This window comes from Mastomys coucha, unplaced genomic scaffold (assembly GCF_008632895.1).
Source record: "Mastomys coucha isolate ucsf_1 unplaced genomic scaffold, UCSF_Mcou_1 pScaffold11, whole genome shotgun sequence".
In the NCBI taxonomy this organism is placed as follows: domain Eukaryota; kingdom Metazoa; phylum Chordata; class Mammalia; order Rodentia; family Muridae; genus Mastomys; species Mastomys coucha.
In genome coordinates this window covers 23,605,402-23,626,129 of record NW_022196893.1, presented here as the reverse complement: position 1 = coordinate 23,626,129, position 20,728 = coordinate 23,605,402, and the positions used below count along the sequence as shown (strand labels likewise).

At 39.8% G+C, this 20,728-nt stretch overlaps 1 protein-coding gene and 1 long non-coding RNA gene across 3 annotated transcripts in view; one reads left to right on the top strand and one right to left on the bottom strand.

Annotated features, from left to right (window-relative positions):
- Positions 1–20,728, top strand: part of LOC116078244 — an 85,165-nt gene that overhangs the window by 4,136 nt on the left and 60,301 nt on the right. The window contains exons 2-4 of one of the 2 annotated variants that reach the window (XR_004113463.1): positions 4,399–4,591; positions 6,748–6,915; positions 8,264–8,479. This is a non-coding gene — a long non-coding RNA (uncharacterized LOC116078244). Of the gene's footprint in view, positions 1–4,398; positions 4,592–6,747; positions 6,916–8,263; positions 8,480–20,728 lie in introns of those variants that run through there. The other variant, XR_004113466.1, reaches the window with a different exon arrangement.
- Positions 1–20,728, bottom strand: part of Pdzrn4 (PDZ domain containing ring finger 4) — a 161,458-nt gene that overhangs the window by 92,874 nt on the left and 47,856 nt on the right. The window lies entirely within an intron of this gene.

Sequence of the window (20,728 nt, the reverse complement as noted above, 5' to 3'; positions counted from 1 at the left end):
CAGACACATGCACAAACACACATCCCTATAGGCAGAAATCCCAAATTGGTATCAATAACTTTATCACTGTCATAACAATTCATTTGGTGAATATCACTGAGCATCTTATTCTTCTCCAAGCTAAGCTGTTTAAAAAGATAAATGGCTGCCTCCTGGCTAATTGTAGGAGTTCTCTCGTTCCTACAAAAAGACATTTTATATCTCAAGTGGCTCTATAAGCAGTGAGTAATGACTGAAATCCCATGGAGAAGAGTCCACCAATGAAATGGTAGGATAACCACTCTGCCCTGACCTTTCACTTCCTAAGATGATGTACACTTCATACAGGTGGCTATTAATAACCTATCTGTTGAGTCTTTGGCATATCCAGTCCAACTATCTCTAACTTAATGAGAAATTCTGCTGGAGACATAGCCTGGTATGAAACAGGTCTGAGAACGAAAAGGCAGAAGGCACAAGCAAGAAAAATTGTACTAAAATCAACTCAAAGGAGAGCAAAAACATCATTGCAATTAATCATCCCATAAAAAGCTTTGAGAAGTCAAATGTTTTGACAGCACCATTCATTTTCTTCATTGTGTTAAAGAAAAGGAGATATGCTCATGGCCCTTGGGGAAAAGTCTTGCTCTGATCTTTGTAATGAGAACACAAATGGTTGGGTAAAAAACAAACAGACAAAGAAAGAACAGAAAAAGCAACCACCACACCAAAATCCAACATTATTGTGTTCACAACGTACAGCAATGGTGACTACCTAGACAAGACTTGCACAAGACTGTGACCATGACCATGTTGCCATGATGAGGGAGGGGGTTCATGAGGTTTCTCCACTCTCTGGGGAGTGACAGGTGGTTAACAGCTGCTGAGAAGAAGTGAGTTATATTCCTTAAAGGTCACTGGTAAGCTATCCTTATTTAAGACCCTTTCTCCCATGTTCATATAGACAACCCTAATGAAAGACATTGGCCCATCAAAGGGGAAAAAGACTGGCTGGTTTTGTGTGTCAACTTGACACAGGCTGGAGATATAACAGAGAAGGGAGCTTCAGTTGGGGAAGTGCCTCCAGGAGATCCAGCTGTGGGGCATTTTCTCAATTAGTGATCAAAGGGGTAGGGCCCCTTGTGGGTGGTGCCATCCTTGGGCTGGAAGTCTTGGGTTCTATAAGAGAGCAGGCTGAGCAAGCCAGGAGAAGCAAGCCAGTAAAGAACATCCCTCCATGGTCTCTGCATCAGCTCCTGCTTCCTGACCTGCTTGAGTTCCAGTCCTGACTTCCTTTGTGATAAACAGCAATGTGGAAGTAAGCCAAATAAACCCTTTCCTCTCTGACTTGCTTCATGGTCATGATGTTTGTGCAGGAATAGAAACCCTGATTAAGACAAAAGTTGGAGGTAGACTTGCTGTGAAGAAGAGAGGGTTTTGGGGATGGAGGAGAAGATAGTTGGGGTGGGGAATACAAGTAAAGCATGTTATTTACATAGATGTATTCTAAGATCATGCCTAGTTTATGGCTTATCTTTGGATCTTGAGCATTACATTTCAAGAAATTCATGAGTTTTGATGCATAGCTTGAAATACGATTGCATAGACCTTAATGTCAGTGTTGGCAGTTTCTTGGGGCAACAAATAGATGAGGAGTTGGCTGGATATGCTGTGGGGTCACTCCATTCCTATGGTGGGGGTGGGTGGGTCCTGAACAGTAAAGAGATTTATAGACTGCAGTGATAATAGAAAGGAATCTGAGTGTGAAGGTGTGGAGTGTCACGTCTTCTGAAGACTTGGATGAGACGTCCTGTGACTCTGTGGATGGTTTGGAGATGGTGAAGACAGGAAAGGAGACTTACAAGGATCCCATTGTCTTCTATGGCTTGTATCGAGGGATTTGATTTAACACCTTTCCTCTGAAAGTCCCATGGCCTCCTTTAGGTTTGGGGAAATAACTCTGAGGCTGTGGTGAAAAGTAGCTGAATGGAAGCAGAGAAATCACTAGGAAGGAAACAGGGAGATACGATGTGTGCCTGGGCTGAGGATGGGCAGTGGAGCAAATGCCAAGTGGGAGGGGGTGTGGAATGGTACCCAGAGGCTCCTGTTCATCTTGTTCCTATGGGTCATAACACATCAGCAGCTTTTCCAGACAATCTTCCTGCCATTTGTACTCCAACCAATTAAGTCTGTATTGGGCAGGAATGTGAGCTGCAGAAGTTAAAGATTGAGCCTAAAACCAGACATGCATTCTGTATAGAAGTGCACCTTTTGTAGACTTCAACTTTAGTGGCTGTTTTAGAAAATACCTGCTTCTGGAAAATACTTACCTCTAGTAGCCTAAAACTATGCTCTTTTGAAGATTATCCACCTGGCTAAGTAGAATATTGTCTCACTATCTATCTATCTATCATCTATCTATCTACCTATCTATCTATCTACCCACCTACCTCTCTCTCCTAAGTTTGTAGTTTTTAAGAACCTCTTCCAAAATAATATATATCATGTGGTATATAAACTGTACCATATGGGATGTGCAAGAGCTTTAGAACAGGAGATATAACACTAGACAGGGCTAGCATGGTCTGTTAAGGGCATCTCCAGTCTGGGGTCTATAGGAGGAAAGGGATTTCACACTAATCTGAAAGGACAGGCCAGAATCTGAACAAATTGCCATGATCCTAGGAGAGGCAGGAAGTTTAAATAATCTCCAACAATCAATTCTACCACGTGAATATATTCTGCTATTTGGTAGAGCTCAGTCTGTGACATAAAGCCAAAAATGGAAAGGCCAGATCCATAGGGGAGTTCCAAAGCATTGACAGAAACAGGTCAGACCTTCTCAATATCCTCCTCCGTACTTCCTCAAACTCAGAAGAGTGCAAAAGAAATAGTTGATATTATTAAGAGATGGAGGGGCTGGAGGGATGGCTCAGCAATTTAAAATGCTTGCTTCTCTTCCAAAGGACCTGGGTTCTATTCCCAGCACCCATACTTGGTAGCTCACAACTTCCTTTATGTCCAGTTCAACAAATCTAGTGTCTCCTTCTGGACTTTGTGAGCACTGGACACATGTTCTCACACCATACACACACACACACACACACACACACACACACACACAAACATTTAAGCACATACACATAAAAGAAATATATCTTTTAAAAAGATAGAATGCTGTAGAAGACAAAAATGAAATGTATTTAAAATAGCAACTTATTGGGCTGGAGAGATGGCTCAACGGGTAAGAGCACCGACTGCTCTTCCAAAGGTCTTGAGTTCAAATCCCAGCAACCACGTGGTGGCTTACAACCACCAGTAATGAGATCTGACGCCCTCTTCTGGTGTGTCTAAAGACAGCTACAGTGTACTTAATTATAACACTAAATAAATCTTTAAAAAAAAAAACAGCAACTTATGCTATTTTGTATGAGATATTAAAATGTCTTCTACCTTGAGCTACTCTGTTTGAGGCCCATCTTAGAACACATGTGGCATGACATTGTTAGCTGGGACAGCCTCGGAGATGGGACAAAGTACACAGGAAAATCCTACCTGGGTGTTCCTGCTTTCTCTGTAGTAGACAGTGAGGCATGAACAGGAAGACTGTCCTCGAGATAGCAGCTGGACTGTGTGCAGATCTGCACCCACCCAAAGCTCTGGGTGTCTCGGGGTTGTACCTGAACAGTTATGCAACAAATAGTACTGGGAGCAGCGCTTTGGGAACACGAGGTTTCCTCTCCCTGCTACTTTGTGTCCATGGAGTATCCAATAGAAGGCGCATCCTTATGGAACTGTTATATACACATTGTCTTTCATGAACAGAATGCTGTAATAGGCTCTATGGATGCCTTAGGAAACAAACCAAACGGTGCTAAACAATGGCTGTACTGGCAAATAGAGTCATCATGTTCCTAAATTGCCATACAATGTCTCAGTACTCAAACTGTTTATTTTATTTTGCTGTATTTGGGAGAACATAGAAAGGGGTAAATTGGGTAAATTTGCTTCCTTCAAACAATTAACATCTTTAGGCTTTTGAAATAATTTTCAGCAGATAAAATGATCTTGCAGAGGCCCTGTAAAAGCTCTCCATTGTTCCATGTCTGCACAAATTGCTTTGCATCTCTGATGATTTTATGTACATTTAATCACTAAAGATTAATTATGTGGCATACGGAAAGCAGCGAAACACTGCCGAGAGAACTTTAGTTTAAGTGCACAGGCAGCTAACTTGTGGCTTTTTAGAACAATTTTAATTAAAAGTACTAGAAGAATCATCCGGCTGAAAATATTAGGAGCTCTGGGATGGATGGGCTTAGCATAGCTAATTAATTGTATATTTAATCAAAGCAGCCTTTGGCTGTAATTAATAATCTATTTTCCTCTGGTAGTAAATATTGTGGTTCTGTGAAACAGAATTTATGATTTGTAGGTTGCCTCGCGCACAGAAGAGCGAGACAGCACAGCATCCCACAGCCGTGTCCTAGGCAAGACCGGTTCTGTTTGTTCACAGAGAGTGCTACCTAGATCTCCTCCACTCGCTTTAAATGTCACCTCACAGTTGCAGCTTATAAGGAGCTAAGCCCAGAACGACTTGGATATTTCAAAGGTAAAAGAACAATCCAAAGGAGGTGGCAGATAGAATGCTAAGCAAATTCTGATCCCTTTTGTGGTGAGGGTGGTGGCAGGAATCCTAAACTTTAAAGAGCTTTAAGTAGTCCTATCTCGAAAAGATTGCTGAGATGGTTAGACGTGGCATTAAACAGCTCCTTTCTCCACTTCCCCTCTAAAGAACAGAGTGAGGCTCAGGGATTTCCACTACCTACAACATGAAATCACAGGGTGAAAACTGTTCACTTCCTTGAAGCAAAATAGCTTTTGCTTGAGGGGTAAACTTACATTTTGCTCACACACACATACATACATGCATTTACACACAAACAATGCATGTGCACACACACATTTGTCCACACAAACATACATACATGCACATGCCCAACCCACCCACATACAAGCATGTACACACATACATACATGTGCATACACATAATACATGCACATGCCCAACCCATCCTCACCCACATACATGCATATGCACACACACACATACATGCACATACACATATGCATATACCCACCCTTATCCACATACACACACATGGGCATATACACATACATGCACATATACATATACCTGCATGTCCACCCCGCCACACTCACACACATGATCACAAGTGTATACATACACACATACACACACCTCTGATTTTCAAGGATTCATATATAGCACAGTGCATGTTTCTCTTCAGAGGCACTGATTATGAGAGAGACATTGAGAAGTAGTCATCTGCTTCAGATGCTCTTTGGCTCCCTAAGTAGTTACATGTTTCAGATGATTGAAGGCTTCCTTTTCTGCATTGTTCTGAAAGCAGGATTTACATCCTAAGACTTTTCATAGAAAAGAGGGAGTCTAATAAATTACTTTTAGGCTGTAAGCCTTCCCTTCTTGCTCAGGTGTTTCATTATGTGAACCTTAACTAGCAAGTTATCTCTAATATTTTTAAGATTATTATACATGATACAGGTTGTTGAATAAATAAAGCTTTAGCCTGAAAAAAGATCATTGAGGATAATGGAGTATATATTACTTTGTATGCATCTGATATGATTGCTTAATACGCTAATCAATTCACAGTGTAAGTTCCATTTTTCTGGGGGTTATGTGGTCTTCATATGAATATGTATGAAAGCAATAGATATGAATCAGGTCATTAAAATTATATCAAGTGAAAATATTTTATTCAGCCTATGCTGGTGGGCATTATGAAGGTCTAGAAACCAAAGAATAGAACAAAACATAGAAAGAAAGTTTTATGGGATTCTCAAAGGCCACCATTGATATCATACAAACATTTCTCTTATGAAATACATGTTGATGTGTTTGGTACTTACATTTCTAGACCATAGCATGCAATTTCCAGGGAGAACAAAAGGTGTTAGTAGTAATTAAAATACAAGGTAGCCTTTTCTTTTTTAATTTTGTGTGTGTATGTATGTGTGTGAGAGAGTATGCATGTATGTGTGAATGTGTGCATTGTGTGTGCATATGTGTGTGAGAGAGTGTGCATGCATGTGTGTGTGCATTGTGTATGCATATGTGTGTGTGAGTGTGCATGTGTGTGTGAGAGTGTGCATGTATTTGCATGTGTGTGAGTGTGTGCATGTGTGTATGAGAGTGTGCGTGTGTGTGAGAGTGTACATGTGTGTGTTTATATGTGTATGAGAGAGAGTGTGCATGTGTGTGTCTGTGAGAGAGAGTGCATGTGTGAGAGTGTGCATGTGTGTGTGTGTGTGTAAAAGCATGCATGTGTGTGAGTGTGTGCATGTATGTTTATATGTGTGTGTAAGAGAGTGTGCATGTGTGAGAGTGTGCATGTGTGAGAGTGTGCATGTGTGTGTGAGTGTGTGCATGTGTGTGTATGTGTGTGTGAGTGTGCATGTGTGTGTGTAAGAGAGTGTGTATGTGTGTGAGAGTGTGCATATGTGTGTATGAGTGTGTGAGTGTGCATCTGTGCGAGTGTGCATGTGTGAGTATGTGTGTGTGTGTGAATAGAAAGCTGGCATGTGTGGTGACACTATAGGCACATGGTAAAGAACTTGGCTTTGCCCGAACTTTCTCTGAACCATGACTTGCCACTTTGAGTGCAGAACCTTATTCTGCCTGGTTCTTTTACAAACTCTGAGATGACTCCTCTGATAATTTAGGCTGGAGCCTGAGGTCTACTGCTGGCACTGAGAAGATGGGTTAGGAGAGGGAAGATGCCACCACTGTGCATATGGTGAAAATATCTTGAAATACGTGTGGAGATTTTCATGGCAGAAGTTCAGAATCCTAGTGGAGTAACAATTCTGAAGAAAGGAGTCTGCATACTGGTGAGCTCATGAGATGATGCTACTGTACTGGGGCGGAGTTGATAGAAAATACACCTAAACTTGAAATTTCCTGAATTTCTATTCTGTCTTATATTGGTTACTCTATCTATCTATCTATCTATCTATCTATCTATCTATCTATCTATCTATCTATCATTTATCTAACCATATATGTTAACATTTATAAAATAATGATATGGAAGTCACATATAAAGAATAAACAATATGTCAGTCAAAGCATAAATAATAAATTATGAGAGCTATTTTCAACTTTGTAATCATCATGAATTCCAAAGGATTCTACTTAGTGATGGTCAGTGTATCTGTGAACTACAACTATGGACAATTTACACATGTGGAGAAAACTTGCTAGCTTTCTATATTTTGATCATACAAATGTAAATCACATCTACATCACACTAAAAAGAGAATCAACTTAGTGGTCTGAGGATTTGGGTCTTCAGTTTGGTCCTACAATTCTCTCCAGAGTTAAATTTGGATTTCTCACTCTGGAACCCTCAGTCCATAGTGTCTCAAATTTATGTGAAGTCATTCCTGATGAGGGGAATTAGTGCTTCATACTCACAATCTATCCCACAATTTGTAAATTAATTAGTTCACCGGCCTTTATCTCACTGCTCACAGGAGATTTAAGTATTATCCACATCTTCAATAAGAGGTAAATATTGGTTTAATTGATTTTTTACCAAGGTCATACTACAAGGGGTAAAGCCGAGATTAAAAGTCCTGACTGGCTCCCTGCCCTCTCCTTATGCCACAAGGAAACATCTCTCCTTCGTCCTCCAAGTAATATTGGGATTAGTTCATTAATCATTGTACAATATATGTATAATGATGGTTAATTTAAAAGTAGATATTATATTCTGAGGGGGAAAACACTTATTGCCAAAATCAATGGTAGCGGGATAGAAACTTTTACTGATTTTCAAGCTTTGATAATGTGCCTGAGTCTGTTAGAGGCCAGAGCACAGAACAATTGGTCCCTGTGAAATGTTCAGTTTAGAAGTATTAAAGGTGCTGAGAACTAAGGGCAATTGATGATGCCAATCAAATTTTCACCAATATCCTATATTCGTTAAATGACAAGCTAAGAGTCCTATATTGAAACAGAGAATTGGAAATCTCAGAAAAATATTCAAAATGGATGTCTGAACTTTGAAAATAAAACGATAAAATTTAGTTTAGAAAATGGTGGGCTGCTCTCAATGTGTGCATTGAATGCTCAATACATTGTTTAGGCTCCAGATGTGGTGGTAAGTTTATCAGCTGCCTCGCATTAGCAACATTTTGTGCTACATAGTCTTTTTTTTTTTTTTTTAATGAATAGTGCTATGTACTATGGACATGCAACAGCAATTCTACCCACTAAATTTGAGGAACAGATGGCCTCTCCCACAAGTTGTGACCACATGTTTCCAGACATGATTGAACAAGGCAAGACTGTGCCCAGCCTCGAACCACTACATCCAGCCTCCTGTTAATCAAGTTGTTTGCTTCATTTTGGTTGAGAAATGCTGGGTTTAACATAAACCTAATTTGGAATGAGAATAATCCATAAGACAGACAGAAATTGAAAGACAGAGGTTAACTCCAGTCCATGTAAAACATGCCATACTTCATAACTGCGTACAGTCACACTACATGGGAGACTATCTTGGAAGACATTTGACTAAGATAACAAGCGTTACTTAATAGTTAGTTTCTTCCCCACCAGTCAGGAAAGGCTGAATGTATGTTGGTTTCTTCACAAGGGATGTCTATTAGTTACTGGACTTGAGATTTCCTGAGTTGCCCACAAACACATTAATATCATGATTTGATGGTAGTGCTACAGGGGAAAATTGAGAAAACAGAGATTCCTAAATGCTAGGTCATCACCACTATGTTTTTTAAATAAACAATGCTTCAATTACTTTCCTATACACCTATTATTTTCTATTTTGAAAATTATTACTAGACACTCTTATTTTTTTCTATACCCGCCTTACATAGAGAAGCCTAGATGTAGCTATAGTAACCCCCCTAATGAATGTCAGCCTAGGAATTGTTTTTAAAATGTCTGAGGTTCCACTCTCTTTCACATGTGCCTTGTTCTGTGCTCATTAACTAATGAGCACCTTGCTCTGTTGCTGACTCCTATGACCATTAAGGTTCTAAGGAAAGGATTCTGAAAGAGAAAGGATGTGCTTAAAAATACAGAAGTGGAGGCTCTCACAGCCACCCATTGGACTGAGCACAGGGTCCTCAATGGAGCTAGAGAAAGGACCCAAGAGGCTGAAGGGTTTGCAGCCCCATAGAAGGAACCAACTAGTACCCTCAGAGCTCCCAGGGACTAAACTACCAGCCAAAGAGTATACGTGGAGGGACCCATGGCTCCAGCCGCATATGTATAGCAGAGGATGGCCTTGTTGGACATCAATGGGAGGAAAGGCCCTTGGTCCTGTGAAGTCTTGATGCCCCAGTGTATGAGCAGGGGAAGAGAGGATGGAATAGGGGGATTTTTGGTGGGGAAATGAGGAAAGGGGATAAAATTTGAAATGTAAAAATAGAAAATATCTAATAAAAACAAACGAACAAACAGAAAGATAATTAGGCTGTGAACTTTGTCAGGCTGTACCAACATGTTGGAAAAAGGTTTTCAGTTTAAGAGCAGCTGAAGAGGTCACAGCTTCTAAATTGGATGCTGATGTAAAACAAACAAACAAACACACACCATCAGACTCATTTTTTTACTCATGTATAATGAATTTCTTTCTAGATTTAAAAAGAATGCATGCACACCTGTTGCCTATAGGGCCACAGAAGTCAGTTACTATGTGGACCCAATGAGAACTGCTTTCCAACTTCCACTTGAGAGCACCCTGGCTTCCTGTCTGTGAGACATTGCCTCAGCTTGCTCAAAGGCTTTGCTCAGTGAGGATATGGGAACGCGGCACAAGCTGAGCCTTGTTCTTTCTGCTGCCACAGTTTGAATTGCTAAGTGTAAAGGCTGGATAATCCAGCTGTCAAGAGGTGATTCTTATGAGTTCAATATATAACTACAGTGTTAAATATGTAAATATGTGGTTTGCATAATACCTAATTTTTAAAATTCTATTTGTAAATTTTATTTTTAGAGTCTACAACATTAAGCATTTTAAAATAGAAAGCTGGATTTCCCTGGTAGTTTCAGTCTTAGACTATTTTAGAGTTGGTTACAAAAAATAGAAGGCAAATGATGTTATTAAAACTGTTATAATTTAAAACATAATTAGACACTAAGACCTTTCTCTTGTACAATATTATGCTCCCGTCAGAACACCTAAAATACTAATTAAAATGGAAAATTAGAAAATAATTTTCCTGAGCCTAAAATTAGTCACCCTGCCTCCACCCCATTCAATTTTCATTTATACCTTACCAGCTCCATGCCAGGTATTATTTAACTAAGGAAGTACCAGAGAGTGAATCAGACTAAATCCCTAACCTTATGGCATTCACAATCGAGTGAGAAAAACCGTAAAGAGAATGTACATTCAACTCCTCTTAATTTCCTTGGAACATAATGATGTGTCAAATGCTGTGACAAACAGTGATCATGAAAGGGCTTGAGAGGAAAAGGGTCACCATTTTTCTCTTGGTACTCAGTAAGTAAAGATGTAATTAAGTCAATGTAAGCAATGATTTAATTAGCAGAAAATGGGATGTCCCTGGGTCCATCTGGACAAGCCAAGTGGTGAACCACAAGTCATTGTAAAGGTCCAGAGCAGAAGCATTTGAGATGGCTTTGTGGCCAGCCAGGGCAGGGGCCACAGACTACGTCAGCCTCCAGAGACGAGGAGGGAACTCACTCACCACAGTGAGTGACCACATGCTTGCTAGAGAGTGTTGTGAACTCACAATGAACTCACTATGCTGGGTTCTGGCCTCGCAGTGACCAAACTCTCACTAAATGGCTTTATGAACTCACTGTGGTCACTCTCCCTATAAGGGGCTTTATGACATATGACCACTATGTCATAGAGCTAGGCAGCTCTATGAACTTGGGCTTTTACTCCTACCTGTCTTTCTAAGGAACACAATCTTTCAGTGATGCTTTCTCCTATATTTTTTATGCTGGTTCATTTTTAAAAATATTTTTATTCTAGTTTTTTCAAGCTATCTCCTTCCTTCTCTGTTATTTCCTCTGTTAGAACCTCAGTGGTTAACTATATGAACAATTTCTATTTCTCATGTGGGATGGCCAGAAATCATGAAACAACCCCAATAAACACTTAACTGTCCCTAGAATACCTGCAAACAACCTAGTCTAATCCATTCTTGCAATAGCATCGTTATTAAAGGCACTATTAAAAGTTAAGAGTTTTTGTGTTAGTCTGTGAATATCTACATGCCATGGGACTTGAAAACATTTACTTTGACAATAAACCTAACACTGTGTGGAGTGTGTTCCAAATTTCCTATTGCAATAGAATTTGCAACTCTCTTAGTTATTTTTTTATTACTGTTTTAAAACACCATGACCAAGAAAATGTTTAATTTGGCTTATGATTTTAGAGGGCTTGAGTCCATAATAGCAGAATCAGGGAAAAGGTAAGAATGCACATCTTGACCCACAACCACAAGGCAGAGAGATCACTGTGAGTCTACAACTCTTTTGAAATCTACAAGTCAACCTCTGGTGACACACATACTCCAACGAGGCCAAACACCCTAACCCTTCAAAGTAGATCCACCAGTTGGGGTCCAAGTATTCAATTGTATGAGCCTATGGGGCCATTCTCATTCAAAGCACTGCATCAACATAAATCTAAGCATATTTTTTAATTGATGCATTTATCTTTATTTTATGTGTACTGTGCTTTGCCTGCATGTATGCATGTGCATCACATGCATGCAGTGCCTACAGAAACCAGGAGATCAGAACCCCCATAACTAGAGTTAGCAGAAAGCTGTAAACTACCATATGCTACTGAGAACAAAACCCAAATCCTCCGCAAGAGCATCAAATTAGTGCTCTTAACCACTGAAGCATCTCTCCCCCAACTAAGGAAGTACTTCACACATTGTACTTAATGAAGTTGAGCACATATTTCTTTTCTTTTATGCTGTGAAAAGAAGGGGACTTGAAAGAAATTCTATTTACCCTATTCCTATTTTTGAATTTCTTATGCAACATCTCTACCAAGTAGTCACCAACACTGTATGAAAATTTTCAGTATGAAAAATCTAAAATAAAAATTTTTCCTTAAAAATAGTACAATATTATAACTAGGTCGATGACGACATTCAATTGTTTCATTTTACACAAACCTAGGAACTATTGATTGATTTTTTCAGCTTTCTCTTTCAAATACAATTTTGTCTAAGGGTTTTTTGATATATGTATGTATGTACAAGCGTATTTGTTTGTGTGTGCAAATGTGTTTGTGTGTGTTCATGTGTGTGCAAATGTGTTTGTGTGTGTGCTTGCACACTCATGTATGCATGCATGGATGTGTATGTATGTGTGTACACATGTATATAAATGTGTACGTGCATATGTGGAGAACAAAAGTTCAGTGTTGAGTGTCTTGCTTAAACCTTTCGCACCTTCTTTTTCAAGGTAGAGCCTCTCCCTGCTCTGGGATATCTCTGACTCAACAATATCAGCTGCTCAGTGAGCTCTAGGGGGTCTGTCTGTCTTTACTTCCATAGCATTGAGATTTCAGGTGCGTATCCACATGCCTGGCTTTTTGTGGGGGCTGTGGGAAATCAAACTCAAGTCTTCATGCTTACCCAGAGCACATTCACTGTTGGAGTCATTCCACAGCCCCTTTTCTTAGTTTCTAAAGTGTTAAAGTATCACATCTTAAAATTCAAAAGCTAGCACGCCTTTAGGTACATTTCTTGGTTAAGTTTTGCTGTCGAGATTTAATCATGGTAGAGACAGACGCTAGCATAGATAACCTGCCTTGCCTCATAGTCCACTTAGACACTAGTACAACCCATAACTTCCAATCCAAGAAATTGCTTCTGGCTTCTTTATATTCGCACAAGGCTGACTTGTTCTTTACTTAAAATAGTTTGCTACAATTATTGTGGTTTTATAAACTCATAAACACTGATTTGGTTGTTTTTGCAGCAAGCAGATATTTTTATTTTCCTTTTCCATACATGTTTTAATATGTAAATAAAATGAGGTGGGGAGGTCTCGACTTAACCAGCTGTTTGTAGCTGCATAGGTGATAGAAAGAATAGCAACACTTTCTATGAGTCATGGCATGCTTGGAATGTCCTGAGCTTTCATTTCCACACCAGATTTAGCTCACAGGAACAGTCAGCTTCTAAGGGCTTGTCATTTCCGGATGAGTAGGGCCCACAGTCTTGTGCCAAGACCTGACAATGTAGACAGATATCTCATCATATCTGCTGTGAAATGCTTGCTCTCAGTCAGTCGAGGTGATGTTATATGAGAAGAAACTATAGGAAACAATTCTATTTGACATTTATGCAGCACACACATAGTATAAGGTATTTAGTGAGTTCCCTGTATGCGTTCATTTCTCATTGTGGCAAAAGGTTCTCTCTACGGTGTTTTGGGAGAAGATGAGAAATAGGGCAATGATCTTAAATGCCATATAGCTTGTTCACGGATGGCAGGATTTGACCCCGGGTTGGTGACTACTGGATTAAAATAAGAAGGAGCACCATTGTTGTAATATCGAGATAGTTCATCAGTCCTCCCGGAAATGAACTGTTTTAAGGTTGTGATTCTGAAGAAAGATGATTCAGATTTGAGAAATACCTGAGGTTTATTCTTAGCCCATGATTTTAGGAATGCTTATCTCCAACTGTCATTTAACTCCCATATAGTGGTAGGAAAAAAACTTATGAATTCTTTCAATTATGCTGGTCAGTATTCTCTTATGTAAAATAAGCTAAACATTATTGATATCTGAACAAAAGAGAGAGGAGGATTTTACAGATAAAGTTTTTCTGTGTTTTAATCTAACTTCATGTAAAGTGTACCTTGTAAGATTGGGATATAAGGAAGAATGAGTAAAAATTTTAGATAAATAAAACATATATTCAAATGTCAAAGGAGAAGATTCTGCCCATGGAAATATAATGTGTGTGCTTCTGGACTCTGAGTTCAGCCACAGAGACCTATCTCGTTGGCTGAGTTTTCTTTCGAGGAGCACATCAGTGCAAAGGCAAGATGCTTTAACGAGCTACCCAAGTACTGTTAGGAGATATGAAAATGGCTAACAGTTAGGTGCGATAATTTATGGGTCCTGACAAGAACCATTAATTGACACCGTGTCTCCACTATTTGAACTCACAGAGTCGATTTAGTCTGAGTTCTTGCAAGATCTGGGAGGATCATTAAAGGAGGCTCCAGGCTAAGCACAGATAATAGGAATGTTTTAATATTCCTGATGCATTTAGAAAGGAGCAGCATGTCACACATCAACGCTACTTGTTATCTCAAACTCCCCACGTAGGGGTGGGAGAAAGCCTGGCCACTCACTCTTATTCTCCAACTGCTTTGATAAAGGAAAAGAAATATTTAATATCCTGCTCTCCAAAGTCCTAAGGTGCCATAAGAATCAAGACAGCCTCAGAAGAGACATATACCATTTTTTCCCCTTCTTGATAGTTTGTCTTTGAAGTCTTTGTGAGCTTAGTGAAAAAAAAATACATTGGTATTTTTTCTTAAAAGGGGAATATAGAGATGAAGACAAGGGGCAAGAGAGATGGCTCAGCGGGGAAAATCGTTTGGCTCTTGCTGTGGAAGTCTGATGACCCAAGTGCAACCACTGGAGCCCATGCAAAGACAGAGACAGAGAACTGACTCTGCAGAATCCCTTGACCTTCATGACCTCTATAACATGCTTGCATGTGTGTGCATGCAGGCACACACACATTAAATAAAAGCGTTAATGAGAAAATCAACAATTTTGGTCACCAAGAATACTTATAACCAGTCACATAACAAAGGGGACAAAACAGAAAGGACTGGGAATGTCTAAAGGCCAGCTGAAGTAAAGGCCACTTCTTGCTGTTGCATATAACACATCTCCTGAGAAGTTCCATTCCTTGTCACATTCTCAAAATACACATATTTTTAATAGTAAGGTGAGTTTTCTCAAGGAGGTCTTATTTTCTGTTCATATAAATAAAAAGCAACATATAAGTCAGAGAAATTATGGACTTAACAAATAGAGCTGATCTGGGAATGAACTCCCCTGGACACTCCTGCTCCTTTCTACAAGTCCTTGTGCACAGCCTCACAAGCCAGAGGTCAAGGTGCATTTGTTGCCCTTTCCCTCGCTAAGTGCCTACTGACAGGTTACTCTCTTCTTTGTAGTTGCTAAAATATTGAAGTTCAAGACTCAGCTGAGGCCTTCCTGGTAAGCTGGTGGACTATAGCCCATATCTGAGCATGCAAGGGAAGGAGGAATACAAAGGCTGCTGAACCCTGACTCCCTCATGTACTGACCAAGCAGAATGTTCTCTGCACACCAGCAAATATCTCCCAGAAATGGACCTGAGCATTTGCCCTTGCAAATTTGCAGGGTTTTCATCCACACTCTTCTGATGGCCCTTAAATATCTCTACCAGTGGACCGCCTATGGACGGGGCACAGTTGATGAACCATGGCGAGGCTCCATTGATAACACCATAAATCAGTGTTGATGGTCTCTGCCAGTGAACTCCATGCAGAAAGATCTGCCTGGAATAGGGTAAGCACAAGAGTGTGCATGCACATAGGATGAACAGGGACCCTGAGCCTGAGCCTGCCAGGCAGAGAAAATGTCGCTCCATCCTCTTCCACTGGTGGGACTGACCACAAGAGAGTATTATGAGGTGGAGCCTAGAACCAGCACACAAACCAAGTGAGAGGGCTTCCACATCCCACATCCCCTCAGATGCGAACCTCAGAAAGTCCTGCCATGGAAAGTTTGACACTTAATTCACAAGGGGTAGGGTTGGAATTTGCTAGGGGGCGATTAGAGTAAACTCAGGGAGAGAGTCTGTGTTCATGGAGGAAAGGGGATGGGACACATAGACAAGTATCATTTCCCACTTGTGGAGAGAGTTACGAATGACAAGACCAGAGGAGGCAAGAGCTGCATTATCTTAGTGAGGGGAATTTGGATGGAGAACATAATATTATATATTCTATGTTAGTGCCTCTTTAAATTTTATACAATGCTTTATTTCTTTGGGTTTTTCCCTAAAGCATCATATTACTATTTACACTACTATAGGTTGTTAAAGCCCCTGGATTACAGCCTCCCCTTCCCTAGAAGACTCTTGAGAGTCCCCCTTACTTTTATACACCGAAAAATAAAACTTTCTCTTCTACGTTTATTTTCCTGATGTTTTCTGTACCTCCTCTTAAACATCCAACCCTGATACTTCATTTTTTCCTGATGTTTTCTCTACCTCTTCTTAAACATCCAACTCTGATACTTCATTTTTCACTCATACTTGAAATCTTTTTCTTCCTTTTTCAGTTTCTTCCTTTTTTCACCACTAAAATATTGCTATTCTTTATTCCACTAAAAAAAAAAATCCATAAAGTACTCTTTCTCTAACCAGAATCCCAATGCTGAGGACTTTGAACTCTAAATGGACATGAGGCTGGCAAGTATGCCTAAGAGAAAAACCAAGCCTAGACTGCTGGCTAGTACAGAGCATCATTGTTGTGTCTCTCCATCCTAAGCAGCACCAGAAAATATAGTTTCTGGAGAAAATATCTCCTAAGGAGACTCACAAAAATGTAACAGCCAAAGAGTAGTCAAAAGGAGAAAAGTTAACACGACACACAAGCTTATCAACAAATACTCAAACAACAGGCTTATCAACAAATACCCAAACAAGTCAAAACAACACCAGCAATGCCAGGCTTATCACAAAACACTCTAACTTCTAGACCTGTCAGTAATGGAAAACTAAATCACTGAGAAAGAATCTAGTGTCCATTTCTTTTTTTTAAAAACTGATCAATAACTCAAATGGGCAGATTAATGGACTAAGTCCATTAATGAATGGTCTTACGAAGCCCTAAGCAACAGTTACCAAATGAATAAAAAAATATGAGAAAAAATCTAAAAATATGAAGAAAACTTTAAGAAGCAAATAGAAACATTGAAAAAGTACCAAACATAAGTTATAGAAATGTCACAAATAATGAATCAAAGAAAAAAAATCATAGTATCAAAGCATCCCCAACAGACAGAGCAAGCAGAAGAGCAACAGACAGAGCAAGCAGAACAACAACAGACAGAGCAAGCAGAAGAACAACAGACAGAGCAAGCAGAAGAACAACAGACAGAGCAAGCAGAAGAACAACAGACGACAGAGCAAGCAGAAGAACAACAGACAGAGCAAGCAGAAGAACAACAGACAGAGCAAGCAGAAGAACAACAGACAGAGCAAGGAGAAGAACAACAGACAGAGCAAGGAGAAGAACAACAGACAGAGCAAGGAGAAGAACAACAGACAGAGCAAGGAGAAGAACAAACTTCAAGGATGAAGGGAAAAGTTGAGACAAGGATGCATTCAAGACATACATAAAGAAAGGTTCTGTGCCCCAGTGTAGGGGAATGCCAGGGCCAATAAGTGGGAGAGGGTTGGGTGGCAGGCATGGGGAAGGGGAGGGGGGAGGCAACAGGGGTTTGTTTTTGTTGTTTTTGTTTGTTTCTTTGTTTTTTGGAAGGGAAACTGGGAAAGGAGAAATTTACAAGTAAATAAAGAAAATATCTGATAAAATAAGTAAATAAATAAATAAATAAAAATAAATAAAAAAGAAAATAATTGAAAGCAACCAAGACTTCCAAGAAGTTTGGGATATAGTTGATAGATGAAACCTAAGACACCATGGTATAGAAGAAGAGACATACCATTTAACAAGTCTATAGTAGATAATTTTTTAAAATATAAGAAATAAATTGATAAGCACAAGTTATTTTAACCCCAGAGAGATTTTACCTCCAAAGGATCAGAGAAGAATGTCTCAACAACATACCATAATAAAGATGCCAAAGAAACAACGCTAAAACCTGTCAGGGACAACTCACACACCATAGCAGACACATCAGAAACCTGTCAGGGAAAACTCACACACCACAGCAGACACATCAGAAAACTGTCAGGGACAGCTCACACACCGTAGCAGACACATCAGAAAACTGTAAGAGACAACTCACACACAATAGCAGAAACATCAGAAAACTGTCAAGGTCAACTCACACACCACAGCAGACACATCAGAAACCTGTCAGGGTCAACTCACACACCACAGCAGACACATCAGAAACCTGTCAGGGACAGCTCACATACCACAGCGGACACATCAGAAACCTGTCAGGGACAACTCACACACCACAGCAGACATATCAGAAACCTGTCAGGGACAACTCACACACAACAGAAACATCAGAAACCTGTCAGGGACAACTCAACACACCACAGCAGACACATCAGAAACCTGTCAGGGACAACTCACACACCACAGTGGACACATCAGAAACCTGTCAGGGACAACTCACACACCACAGCAGACATATCAGAAACCTGTCAGGGACAACTCATACACGACAGAAACATCAGTAACCTGTCAGGGACAACTCACACACCACAGCGGACACATCAGAAACCTGTCAGGGACAACTCACACACCACAGCAGAAACATCAGAAACCTGTCAGGGAAAACTCACACACCACAGCGGACACATCAGAAACCTGTCAGGGACAACTCACACACCACAGCAGACATGTCAGAAACCTGTCAGGGACAACTCACATACCACAGCAGACACATCAGAAACCTGTAAGAGACAACTCACACACAACAGCAGACACATCAGAAACCTGTCAGGGAAAACTCACACACAACAGCAGACACATCAGAAACCTGTCAGGGACAACTCACACACCACAGAAACATCAGAAACCTCTCAGGGACAACTCACACACCACAGCAGACACATCAGAATAGTGCCATGTCTTTTCTCAGCAACCATAAAAGGCAGGAAAGCAGGTTATGATGTGTTTCAATCCCAGAAAGAAAAAACCCCAACAACCTAATTGTCTGTACCTATCAGAGCTATGCCATGAAACTGAAGTGGAAATGGGGACATTTCCAGTCCCAAACAAATGAAGCCAATGCATGACAACCTCTGCAGAAAGTTCTTAAACTAACACTGTATATAGGAGAAGAAGAATGGGAGACTCTTTCATGAAGACGTAGGGAGGAATATGGCCTATTAGAGGAGCAGATGGATGGTCATGACTCACTCATGAAAACAGGAAGGAATAGATTCCCTTAGAGGATCGGATGACCGGGAATGAGCTAGGAAGGAACTGGTAATCTCCAACACCTCAAACTTGAAAACCTCCGATACAAATAGCAGACAAGGAAGAGAAATACAAAAAAGCCAAATCAACCACAACATAAACTAACAAAAACAGGAAGTCTTTCTCAGTACAAAGTTTATATGAAAATAGCTTAAACTTAGCAGTAAATAAACTACTAAAAAAGCTGACCCGATGGAAAATGAGATACAATTGCCTGTTACCTCCAAAAGATCATTTACCTAACCAAGATATCTAAAAACAGAATGCCAAAGGTTGTAAATTAATATACTCAGCAAACAGAAGACATAAACAAGTAGATGCGGCAATTCTTACATCTAATACAAGTGAAACCAAAATTAGTTGTAAGAAATATATTTGATATATATATATATATATATATTGACATATATATATTCATATAGGAAATAAATCATCAAGTAAATATAATAAATGTAAACATTTATGTGCCCAATCTTGGGTCTCCCAATTTCATAAACACACGTAAAGACATAAAAGCCACAGGTACAGACGCAACTGTACTGGAATGCTTCAGTACAGCACTCCTTTTTCAGGTATCTGTTCTAAATCAACACTCAGCAAAAACACTACAGAAATCAATTATACCACAGATTGTAGGGGAATGCTAGGGAGGGAAGACAGGAGTTGGTGGGTAGGGGAGCACCCTAATAGAGGAAAGAGGACGGTGGATGGGATAGGGGATTTCCAGAGGGGAGACCTAGAAAGGGGAAAACATTTGAAATGAAAATATTCAGTTAAAAAAAAAAGAAGCAAAAAAAAAAATAAAGAAAGAAAAAGAAAAGAAATGAAACCACTTACAAACCTAAAACAAAACAAAATAAACAAACAAAAACAAAAATGTATCTACAAAATATAACATCCTACAGTTAAGGGACTATATATTCCTTTCAGCAACATACAGAACCTTCTACAGATCAGGCCACAGTAGGTGACAAAGCAAGCCTTAACACATACATACATACATATATACATACATACATACATATATACATACATACATACACACACACACACACACACACAGAGAGGGAGGGAGAGACAGACAGACAGACAGATAGACAGACAGAGACAAAGACAGAGACAGACAGACAGACACACACACACACACACATACACATAGAGAGACAAAGACACAGACAGAGAGGGACACCCCCCACACACACACACAGCTAGACACACACCGACACAAACACACAAAGACAGTCAAAGAGGCACACACATAGGTACACAGATGACATTGTTCTATACTTTAAAAACCCTACAGACTGCATAAAGAATGCCCAGATACTCAGTAAAGTTGCATGCTATAAACTGAACATAAGGAGATCAGTAGCTTTCCTATGTACTTTCTGAGAAAGAAATAGGAAAATGTATCATTCACAATAACTCCAAAAGCCTAACTATCATGAAATAAACTTTACA